Below are 12,802 nucleotides of genomic sequence, written 5' to 3' on the forward strand. Positions count from 1 at the left end.
GTTTTTGCCCGGAAGTGCTAGCTGCACAGAGAAAAACACCAGCCAATGTGTTAGTGGGGTTCAGCACCGCCAGCTGTTCCCCAGATGTGTAGCCGGCAACGTGACCTGCAAACGCCACGCACGCACAACAGAACAAAAGCTGCCACCAGTGCAGGCTTCGGCCTACACTCTGCTCCTCTCCTCCTCCTGCTGACCCTGGGCTCATAACACCGCCAGTTTTAGCCTGGAAGTGCTAGCTGCACAGAGAAAAACACCAGCCAATGTGTCAGTGGGGTTCAGCACCGCCAGCTGTTCCCCAGCTGTGTAGCCGGCAACGTGCCCTGCAAACGCCATGCAGGCACATGAACTGAAATTGAAGGGAGCCTGCCCCCCACCCCCAGGTGTTTCTATGTATAACAGCCACCTTGTTCAGCAGTACTGCTGCATTTGTACAAGGTGGCTGACTTTTTCTCCTTGCCCACGTGGAACTCAACACGTACAAAATGTGTCTCATTGAGACCATTCCACTGTCCCTGAGGTGTGACTTTCCTTTCTAATGATACGCAGCACCCCCCTTGGTAGCGCTTCCCGTCTTTTGACATCATGGTTAGCTGGCTGCGCCTGTGCATCCGCCCTACGTGAAACAACGCCCCTTGTTGTCTTATTTATTTTGTCAGCGAGGGTGTGGTTTATGGGCACGAGCAGTGCATATGTTCGCCTGTCGTCACTCATCTCCTTCCGCCTTCTTCAGACTGTGTGGCCTCATGGCCGCGGCATGCGAAAAGGGATCAGCAGAGGCCGCCCAGTCTGAAGCAGGTGTAAGGACGTGTGTGAGCGTCGAAAATATTTACTGCTCAAGGCCACGAATCCCAGCACCGCAGTGTGACTTTATGAAAAGGCACTGTGGGTCTGGGATTTATGGCCATCGTTAACCACAGCGGCCAACATGAAATGAGGTCATAAGACGGGCAGCGCTAACAGGGCATTGCCAAGGGATAACACAAGAGCGCAGACTCCTGTACAGCAAAAAACAACGCTCAGGAAGCTGCGCCAAGCACAAAGGCGTTATTTGGGAAACCTATGCTGCGTCTCCTTAAAAATACAAGTCACGCCTCAACTACAGTTTGACTGTAGAATGGGCTAAATTGTGTACGTGTTGCATTCAGCGTGTGCAAGTAGAAAAATTAATAGAGCAACCTATTACTTGTGCAGCATTAATGCTGCACAAGGTGTGGCTCTTGTACTTTGTAACACCTGAGGGGGGGTTAAAGGTTACCTTTGAAATTGGTTCAACTAGGCTTCGGCCTACACTCTGCTCCTCTCCTCCTCCTGCTGCCCCTGGGCTATAACACCGCTAGTTTTTGCCCGGAAGTGCTAGCTGCACAGAGAAAAACACCAGCCAATGTGTTAGTGGGGTTCAGCACCGCCTGCTGTTCCCCCACTGTGTAGCCGGCAAAGTGTCCTGCAAACGCAACGCAGACACAAAGCTGACTCCAGTGCAGGCTTCGGCCTACACTCTGCTCCCCCTGCTTACCCTTTGCTCCAACACCGCTAGTTGGGGCTGTAGGAAGACAATCTTTGATAGGCAACGCATCCGGGTTCCAGCACCGCCAGCTGGTTCTCGGCAGTGTTTTTGTCACAGGTACTCCCTCGTGCCAAACCTGGTTTCAGCACCGTCAGCTGTTTCCGGGTTGTGTCAAACTCGCTGAGACGCCTATGCTTGCCCCGTCGTGGTGCGGTCGGGTTAGCCAACTCCAGGGTGCCTCCAGTTTAGGAGCTTCCTATGTGGGCTGCGTGAACTGGTAGTCAAGGCTGGTTCTGTAGTGCCAGTAGGCCCAGCTCCCCCTGTAGGACTGTTGGGGTTCGGTAACTGCGGCTGCCTCGCGGCCTAGCTGTTCTCTCCTCTCCTGTGGGCCTTGGGGTCCACCACCTGGTTCCAGCACCGTCAGCTGGTTCCGGGCCGAGCCTTTGGCTTAGGTGCCTCCTCCTGGGTATCCGAGTTCCGCCAACGTCAGGCGGTCCTTGGTAGTGCTTTTAAGTGCGGGCACCTACAGCTTAGTAACCGGGTTCCAGCACCGTCAGCTGGTCCTCGGTCGTGCCATTGGCTCTTGCACACTGGGGCAACGCATCTGGGTTCCAGCACCGCCAGCTGGTTCTCGGCAGTGTTTTTGTCACAGGTACTCCCTCGTGCCAAACCTGGTTTCAGCACCGTCAGCTGTTTCTGGGTTGTGTCAAGCTCACTGAGACGCCTATGCTTGCCCCGTCGTGGTGCGGTCGGGTTAGCCAACTCCAGGGTGCCTCCAGTTTAGGAGCTTCCTATGTGGGCTGCGTGAACTGGTAGTCAAGGCTGGTTCTGTAGTGCCAGTAGGCCCAGCTCCCCCTGTAGGACTGTTGGGGTTCGGTAACTGCGGCTGCCTCGCGGCCTAGCTGTTCTCTCCTCTCCTGTGGGCCTTGGGGTCCACCACCTGGTTCCAGCACCGTCAGCTGGTTCTCGGCAGTGTCTTTTGCTCTTGTACCTTCTGCTCCCCATCCTGGTTCCAGTACCGTCAGCTGGTTGCGGGCAGAGCCTTTGGCTTAGGTGCCTCCTTCTGGGTATCCAAGTTCCACCAACGTCAGGTGGTTCTTGGTAGTGCTTTCAGGCACGGGTACCTCCTGCTTAGTAACCGGGTTCCAGTAACGTCAGCTGGTCCTCGGTAGTTCCATTGGCTCTTGGACCTTCGGCTACCCATCTGGGTTCCAGTACCGTCAGCTGGTTCTCGGCAGTGTCTTTTGCTCTTGTACCTTCTGCTCCCCATCCTGGTTCCAGTACCGTCAGCTGGTTCCGGGCAGAGCCTTTGGCTTAGGTGCCTCCTTCTGGGTATCCGAGTTCCGCCAACGTCAGGCGGTCCTTGGTAGTGCTTTCTAGCACGGGTACCTCCTGCTTAGTAACCGGGTTCCAGTAACGTCAGCTGGTCCTCGGTAGTTCCATAGGCTCTTGAACCTTCGGGTAGCCATCCGAGTTCCAGTTCCATCATCAGGTTCTTGGCATTTTCTCAGCCTTCTTGTACCTTCTGCTACATTTCCAAGTTGAAGACCCTAAAGTCGATGACCCGGAAGACCACCCCGATGACGACGACGACAACCCGGAAGACCACCCCGATGACGACGACGACGACGGCGGAGACGACGACGGCGGAGACGACGACACTGGAGACGACGACATGGAAGACCGAGAAGCAGAAGAACAAGAGGCTGCAGAACAAAGAACAGAAGAACATTAAGCATAACACTTAATATCAGAGCAAAAGATATTATCTCAATTATATGCAGAAGAAGACTAAGCAGTGTATGGGGGTGAGTCCGTTCCTCCTCGTGGTGCCCCTGGATAAAGCCTGATGCTGCAGGCCAAACTGAACGCGGACAAATGTAACTTTTGTGACTGGCAGAACGGAAGGTGTAATCTTCCAACTTTTATAGATAACAACTACAGGAATGCCTGTCACAAATGAGAATATGATGAAGAAGTAGAATAGGAAGAATAATACAGTTGAATAAAATGAATATGTAGAATAGGAAGAATAATAATAGTTGAATAAAATGAATATGAAGAATGTAATAAAAAAAAAAAAAAAAAAAGGTGAAGGATGAAGAAGAAGATGAATAAGGTGAAGAAGAAGTTGATGTCAAAGATGCTGATGATGATGAAGATGAAAGTGTGGGAAAAGTAAAAAAAAAAGAAGGGGAAGGGCGTGGAATAGTGAAACATCAATATCTGACAAAATAAAAAAAATATTTACATAGTCAATATCTTTGTCACTCCGAACGTCTTTAAAAAAACAAAAAAAAAAAACATGCTATTCTATTTGATTGGGCTAAACCTCTATGACTTTAATGTCTCCGCCACCTCCCCAAATACATCCTGCATTATTCTTAGTTGTTTTCCTTCATGTAGAATGAACCTACAAGGAAAGAAAGGGTTTATTTTAATTCCGATATTTTGGTCCCATTGACTTGCATTGGGATCGGGTATCGGTATCGGCGATATCCGATATTTTTGGAATATCGGCCGATCCTATCCGATACCGATACTTTCCGATATCGGAAGGTATCGCTCAACACTACTCAACACTACTTACCACATTGTGAAAAGAGAAACATTCAAACCCATATAGGAACACCTCAGGTGTAGACTGTACAGCTTCTCAAAAGGAGTAAGTGCATTCTATCTACACCCCTGATAAATAAATTTCCATGGTCCAAATGAAATAAAATAATATATTGTTCTCTTGTATATTTACCTTTCAGTAAACTACTATAACTGGGTGTACCCTTCTATGCATAAGGATCCCCACACAACACAGAAACAGCTATATTATAAGTAAGTATAGCGATATTCTAGCCTCCTTTAGCGCGGTGGTTAATAGTGTTATTATTTAGTGGATTTATTTTTTCAACAGAGTTTTGCACAGAACCTGTTTTAACCACCTGCAGCTTTTGTGGCCCTTCCATCTTATCCTTCCAGGTGATTAAGCGCCAGGGTATATACATTCTATACTATTTCCTAATATATACTTACCTTGTAATGCCTTCTCATCCTGTTCCGTCCAGATGTGTCTGAATCCCAGAATTCCAAGTGGCGGAAGTTCACTAACCTCCCTATTGAGACACCCAAGTGATGGGTGTCTCAATATGGAAACCACTGGTGGTACCAGCCTCGTGCGTGGTACCACCAGTGGAACACCGTTGCACCACACCCACACACCCACACTGTATATGCCGTATGCACCACGCACACGCGCACAAACACACACTGTATATGCCTTATGCACCACACACACACTGTATACGCCATACGCACCACACACACACAAACACACAAACACACACACACACACACACACACTGTAATCGCCATATGTAGCCTCTTGCCCGGTACCACCTGCAGAACACCGTCGCAAACATGCCGCCGCCGGGATCAGCTGAATGATTCACTGACCACCGCTATCTTTGTGCAGGAGGAGTGCATGCTCAGTTTTAATGTGACCTCCGCTATCTGTCAGCACAAATATCGTGGCGGTCAGATTTACTGCGCCTGCGTGTATTCCGCGTAGGCGCAGTGAATCATTCAGCTGATCCCAGCGGCAGATGCACGACATATCTACAGGTGGAGGAAGCCTGTCACATTAAAGGGGTTTTCCCACAAACAAAAGTTAATTTTAAAAATAGTCTGTGTCTGACCGTGTACGGCACATACCACATCTCCTGGGCAGGGGAGGAAGCAAAAGACAATACTTACATTACAGCAGGGAATCACAGAGGATTTCTTTTGTCAGGTAAAATATTTCACTGACTGTCTTTAAACAATATTTTACCTCACAAAATGTATCCTCTGCGATCTCCTACTGTAATGTCAGTATTGTCTTTTGCTTCCTCGCCTACCCAGTAGAAGGTCAAAGAAGAGATGACATGAGAGGAGAAGACAGCAGATGGGGGATAGAGAAAGCGCACAGGGATGAAAGAAGAGATCAAAGACGGGAGAAGTCAGCATATGAGGAAAGAGGCAGTGGATAGGTGGGTGAGCACATCGGGGGGAGAGATTATCAACTCTGCAAAGCCTGCTCCCATCGTGACATTACCGCCTTTGCGATGCGATAGCATCAGACCTCCATATAGTTTATTTATAAATGCTTGTATTGTGCTTTCAATTTATAATTTTTCTTAATGATGCTGAAATAAGGAATTAGAAAAATTGCAATAATAATTGAAATATCAAAATTACACATTTTTTATATATACAATAAAAATATTTTTTTAATATAATTTTTTTAATTTTTATTTGGCAGAATTCACATTCACCTTCAAAACATTGTATAATTATATCATGTCATTATTAAATACACTTTGGGGTTTTTATCTTGGTGTATGATTTAATTTTTCTTATTTCAACATCACACTACTTCATCTGTTTTTTTAAATTTTGGTGTGCAACTTTATTTATATGTCATTTTTTTCACCTGTACTGTGGAAAAATTCATGGGCACCACTAATAATTTTCAGTTTTGTAATGTCATTCTAGCATTTGCTATATCGCTTGTTATATGTGATACCCAATTGTTAAGTGAATTAAGAACATCTGTGTTATACCTTATAAAAGAATACATAAATGACTGCATGGTATTTGACTATTAGTCACGAGTAAGACTGCCTAGTGCAGTCGAAAAGCGTCAACTGGGTCATGTCGATCATGTAAATTTTTCTTTTGTATGCACCATATTTTCTTTTGAAAAATAAAAATAAAAACCATTTCCTGTTGAGTTGTACTCCAATTTTTTCTGTTACCTCAGCCCTTGATACCTCATGTAAGTGCCATAAGCAAATTTCTACTGTTTCCACTGTTCCACTGTTCATGTTGTCTGCCCCTAATTTTAGCTGCTTGGGAAGCTTTTTGTCACCACTTAAGGTGTTGTGTATATGTTTGGTTTGGCCTTCCATTACATTTACTGGGTGCAGGTACGAAATGTTCGGAAAACATCGGGACATTTGGCTAACCAAACCAAACCTTGAAAGGTTCGCTCATCTCTACCGGTGACCAGCAGACAAGTTTCTGTAAACCGCTAATTATAGCACAATCATAGGTAAAGTAAATTCATTGCTTTATTTCATCAACATTAAAAGTAACAGTGTTAGGCTGCCGTCACACATTGAGTATTTGGTCAGCATTTTACATCAGTATTTGTAAGCCAAAACCAGGAGTGGGTGATAATACAGAAGTGGTGCATATGTTTCTATTATACTTTTCCTCTACTTGTTCCACTCCTGATTTTACAGATACTGAGGTAAAATATTGACCAAATACTGCTAGTTTGACGGCAGCCTTACCGCGTGTCTAAATGTTTAAATGAGGCCTTCAGTTTTGGCTAGCTCGGTAACATTTCGGTAAAACCACCAGTGGTGGAGACTGTTCTTCATGCTTTGTTATAGGTGGATTGAGAACATATGCAGTAATAATTAACATTACTTTACTTTTACATAGAATCCACCTAGCTACATAGTCAGAGATGCACAACAAGGATTGCAATAGAGAATGTGTTCTGATACAGATAGAAACATTCCTCACTCTTGACAAGGCCGTCTGGCTCTCTATGCTGAGTGATTTGGGGCACAAAGGGCCACTGAGATAGAGCCATGATTTCCTCTCACTGGGAACTGTGACAAGCTCCATTCACAGCCCAATCAATTAGTTTCCTGTATTGAGAATATTGGAATATTGCCAACTCTCCTCTCTGAAGCTCGCCAACAAAGCTTTTACATGGTAAAATACCTACTCCTTTTACATCATCCAAAATTATATTATCACCAGCTCTTTCTTTATAATCCAAATGATTTATTAATCTGATAGCGAATACACAGATGTCAGATGGAGGATGGGGCGTTCATTAAAGATAGCCCACATTGTCATTCCCCAAACTTTGGCAGCAATTCTGCATGATACTAAAATGCTGTCATATTTTTGTCACATTATGCTACATTTTCTCAAGATCATCATATAGCACACCAGGTTATGAGATTCTCAAAGCAAGAGCTGTGTCTACAGCATCTGCTTTTCCCTGACTTTATGTAAAATATGAGTGTTTTGCAGGCCTCAAGACACCAGTACATCTTGGATATAGCAAAAAAGTCAGCTCACCAGTTTTCCCAATCACAAACTCTAGGCCCAGTACATGGATCACAACAAGAAGAAAAATGCAAAAATTTAAAAATCCAGCATCAGTAACTATTCTAGTAGAAAATCTTGCTTGTTGCATGCAGTTAAAAATCTTTATGTACACCATATAAAAAAATATATTAAAACTAGCAAATGTGTTTCAATCCTTAATCATTGCATTTGTTCATGCAATAATTCTGGTTTACATCTCTTTCTCATAATCACTTCATCTAAACTCCACCTCTCACAACTAGGGATGGGTGGACCCGTGGACATTCAAGTCCATCAGGTTTGGCCGAACTTTATAAAAAAAAAATTTGGTTTGGGTACCAGAAATGTACCCGAAGTCGAATCTTAACCTGGACCCCATTCAAATGAAAGAGGCCCGAACATCTGGTGGGTTAACTACAGTTAGACGTCGACTCATATGTACTACTGCTGATAGCAGCAAGAGTAGGCACATGCTGATGAGAGTTTTCACCAGCCGATGCCCGTCCATAGTAACGTATTTATCTATTAAACAAATAATAGAAAAAATGGTGGAGGGTTCCCCTTAATTTTACTAAGGCCTCTTTCACACTTCAGTTGTTTGGCGTCAGTCTAAAACCGCCATTTTCCTCAAATAACGGATCAGTCTTTTTTTTTTGACGGATCCGTTATTTTCCCATTGACTTGCATTAGCGACGGATGGTCGTCCGTTCTATGCGACGGATCTGTCGAAATTTGGCGGACGTCATCCAGACATAGACGGACATTATAACGTTTTTTGTCAACGCCGAAATGGCGGATCGCGACGGATCCATCGCGTCCGCCATTCCATAGAATGGCCGCCTATGGGCGACGGATCCGTCACGACCGTCATATCGGCGGATCCGTCGCCCCAATCCGCTTTTTCAATTGCGCATGCTCAAAAAGTAGATACTTTTCCCAGACAACCCCCAAGTAACGGATCCGTCAAAAAAACGGATCCGTTAGAACCGTTTTTTCAACAATTGTGACGGATCCGTCAATCCGTCACTATGTCGGAGGTGACTGACGCCAAACAACTGAAGTGTGAAAGAATCCTAACCAGTTGAGGAAAAGCAGACAGCTGGGGGCTGGTGTTATTAGTCTGGGAAGAAGCCAATATTCATTAAGATTCACAGGATATTAATATCTGCTTACAGCTGTCGTCGAAGCCTTTACTGTTTATAAAAAAGATGGATCACCCCAAACCATGACGTGGGGTTTCCCCTATATTTAATAACAAGCAAAGGCTAAAAAGACAGCTGCTAGTTGATAGTAATAGGCTGGGAAGGGGCCATGGATATTGGCCCCCTTCTAGACTAAAACACCAACTCTCAGTCACTTCAGAAATGGCACATGCTGTACATTAGATGTGCCAATTCTGGCTCTTAGCCTTGTCTCTTCCCTGTTGCCCTGGTCCATTGGTAAGTGGGGTAATGGTTTTGGGGTTAATGTCATCTGTTTAATGTTCGCTGACATCAAGCCAACGCAAGAGTTAGCAATAGAGAGGCATCTATCAGACACCCCATTACTAACCACAAAAACAAAAGTAAGAAAGACACACGCAGAAAAAAAGTCTGTTTTATCCATTTATTAATGTAAAAATAAAATTTCTAAGTTAAACTCACCTGTCTGCCATAATGTAGATGTCCCACGGATATCTCCAACTCTGCTACATCTGGTTGAATTGCTGATCAGGGACAAATGTTATCGCACAGCCCTGCAACCAGCTTACACTGAGCTGAGCATCAGAATCCGTCTGCATATCACGGCTGGTGACATCTCGCTGTTCTCATGCTCAGTGTCATCATTTTGTCAGGCTAAGTGGTAACATTATCACCACTCAGCAAATACATCTAGATATATCAGAGTTTGGATCATCTTGGAACCTCATTATTAGGGATTATTTGCGGACAGGTGAGTATGCCTTAGATTTTTTATTTTTATGTTAAAAAATGAGAAAAATAGGGTAATTGTAGGGAACGTTTTTGTTCAAATAAAGGGCTTGTCTCTCTGTGAGTCTTTAATACTTTTTACTTACTGGGTTAGCAATGGGGGTGTCTGTTAGGTGCATTCCCATTACTTAACCCTGGGCTTGATATAAGCTGACATATAACAGCTGACATCAACACCAAAACTATTACCCCACTTGCCAACGCACCAGGGCGAGTGTAAAAGCCTGGAAAGCACCACAATTGGAGCATCTAATGGATGCTCCTTTTCTGGGGCAGTTGGGGGCTGCTATTTTTAGGCTGAGAATAGCCATCATCCATGGCCCATTCCTAGCCTGAGAATACCACCCCCAGATTCCAGCTTTAGCTTGGCTGGATTTCAAAAATGGGGGGTCCGCACACGTTTTTTTTATTATTTATTTAAATTATTTAAAAAAAAATGGCTTGTGGACCCCCCAGTAGTTTTAATAACCAGCAAAGACTATGCACACAGTTGTGGGTATGTAGCTATCAGCCTTACTGCTTCATTATCAAGAATAGATGAAGCGCCATGTCTTTGTTTTGTTTTTTTTCGTTTTTTTTTACATGGTGCGCTAGCCAATCACAACCATGCTAATACTTGACATGACTGTGATGGGAACGCAAGTGCCCACACAGGAAAACCTTGTTGACTGGCTGAGGTGCAACCTTTCAAACAATCTTTATTCAGGCTGCCAAACTCAAACAGTTAGGCTGCCGTCACACTAGCAGTATTTGGTCAGTATTTTACATCAGTATTTGTAGCCAAAACCAGGAGTGGAGCAAATAGAGGAAAAGTATAATAGAAACATATGCACCACTTCTGTATTATCACCCACTCCGGGTTTTGGCTTTCAAATACTGATGTAAAATACTGACCAAATACTGCTAGTGTGACTGCAGCCTAACAGAAACTTCTGAAATAAGTCCATATTCGGAGTCCATGCAAGGATACTAGTTGTCCGCTATGGACCCCAAACTTTACAATTCACTTTTTCCCAGCTATACTCACAACTTGACTTTTTATAAGTAAGGCCGGTTTCAAATTTGCATTTTGCTGATCTGCGGAGGGCTGTGGACTTCCTCCGTGAAGCCCCGCCCTTGGCCGCACCTCCACCACTAGCTCCGCCTACTTCTGCATGCGGCCTGCATAAGGCCTGCGTACCTATCTTTAACATTAGGTACACATGTCGTGCCGCTATATGCGGATACTTCTGCATGCGTCATTTTGACGATGCGGTGACCAGCGTAGGACGCAGCTTGTAGAAATGTTTTTCTCTGCATCGTCAAAATGACGCATGTGGAAGCATCCGCATACAGCCGCATGACCTGCGTACCTAATTTTAAAGATAGGTACGCAGGCCGCATGCAGGCCGCATGCATAAGTAGGCGGAGCTAGCGGCGGAGGTGCGGCTGAGGGCGGGGCTTCACGGAGGAAGTCCGCAAATCAGCAATACGCTAGTGTGAAACTAACTTAATAGGTATATTGGAATGAGGTCGTAGGAATGAGTGGATCAGGCAAAATTTGAATTCATCTGTTTGTGCTGATTTTACCATGAAATTCAATTCCCAGATAAGTTTTTTTGTGAATTTAATGTCTGTTTTTCTGCTCTGGGGTATAATAAATGTATGAAGTAAACAGAGCATAATAGATGTAAGATGCAAAAAATTTAAAATAAATCCTAAAACTCATTTCTCAAACCCCTCATGTTGGGCCAGGTCTTCCAGTTCTGATGAGGCCAGGGAGGATTCTGTGCAAACACGCAAAAAGTCACAGCATCATGACATTATGATATGCACCATTACCTTGTGTGCAGATTCCTCATAGGTCTCATCAGAGCCAGAAATCCCCGTCTAGATTGAGAGATCCAGAGATTTCAGTACTCACAGCAGTTATCTGAAGATATGACTAGTACCAGACCAGGGTGGTGAAGAGTGGAGCTTTTTGAGAGTTGAACTTTAAGGTGAATAAAGGGTATTATAATCTTTTATGGCCATTTACAGTTCAAGGGTCACCGTTTTGCTGAATCTGCGCTGAAGTGAACAAACTTTTGGTGGGTTGGGGCTGGTCTCTGCATCTCATGATTAACAGGTTTACTCCATATAATGCACACTGGCAATGCACTCTCCCATCACTTCTCATCAGAGCCGATGAGAGACCGCAGTTCACTTTGCATTAAAAACAATATTGCACAGTAACAAGAGCCTATTGAGCATACATTGTAATTGACAACCAATGCATGCTAATTAGAGCAGGGACTAGCCCAACCCATAAAACAGATGTCAATGCTGATGGTTCATTTCAGGGTGGTGGCAGAGATTGTGGCAGTGACTGCAGCTCTGCTCTTTGTTGACATCTTGTTTGAGTATTATTATTATTATTATTATACATTTATATAGCGCCATTTATTCCATGGTGCTTTACATGTGAATAGGGGGCAAATATAGACAAGTACATTAAACATGAGCAAAAAACAAGGCACACAGGTACATAACGAGGGAGGACCCTGCCCGTGAGTGCTCACAGTCTGCAGGGGATGGGTGATGATACACTAGGAAAGGGTAGAGCTGGTCGTGCGGCGGTGCAGTAGGTTGAGGATCACTGTAGGCTGTAGGCTTATCAGAAGAGGTGAGTCTTCAGGTTCTTTTTGAAGGTATCTATGGTAGGCGAGAGTCTGATGTGTTGGGGTAGAGAGTTCCAGAGTGTGGGGGAAGCATGGGAGAAGTCTTGGATGCGGTTGTGGGAAGAAGAGATGAGAGGGGACTAGAGAAGGAGATCTTGAATAACTTACTTTTTCCATATAAAAAGAAGAAAGTCTGAAGGCACCAGGATAGATGGTTTTAGATGGCCTTCAAGTGAGCAATTTACTACAACAATCAAAGTCTTTCATGGCAATCGGACCAACGGTGGACTACAATCGCGCTGTGGTGCTCTACCAAACAGTAATTCGTATTGAACATCCAAAGAAAAAAGAAAAGGTGGCACTCACCAAGCGATGTATTAAAAATCCTTTATTCTTCCATATATCGGAGTAAGGACATGCCTTTCGGGCTGCAGGTAAAACGAGAGGGTGCAGGGAGTGAACCATGCGCTTCAACGGGTCCAGGTTATACAATTTATAAATTGCTGAAATGAGTTAAAAAAAATAAAAATAGCAATTCT

The 12,802-nt window shown here is 44.5% G+C and overlaps 1 long non-coding RNA gene across 1 annotated transcript in view; it reads left to right on the plus strand.

Annotated features, from left to right (window-relative positions):
* The window catches only part of LOC138673131 (uncharacterized), a 205,821-nt gene that overhangs the window by 168,144 nt on the left and 24,875 nt on the right, over positions 1-12,802 (plus strand). The window lies entirely within an intron of this gene.

Source organism: Ranitomeya imitator, chromosome 3 (genome assembly GCF_032444005.1).
Source record: "Ranitomeya imitator isolate aRanImi1 chromosome 3, aRanImi1.pri, whole genome shotgun sequence".
In the NCBI taxonomy this organism is placed as follows: Eukaryota; Metazoa; Chordata; class Amphibia; order Anura; family Dendrobatidae; genus Ranitomeya; species Ranitomeya imitator.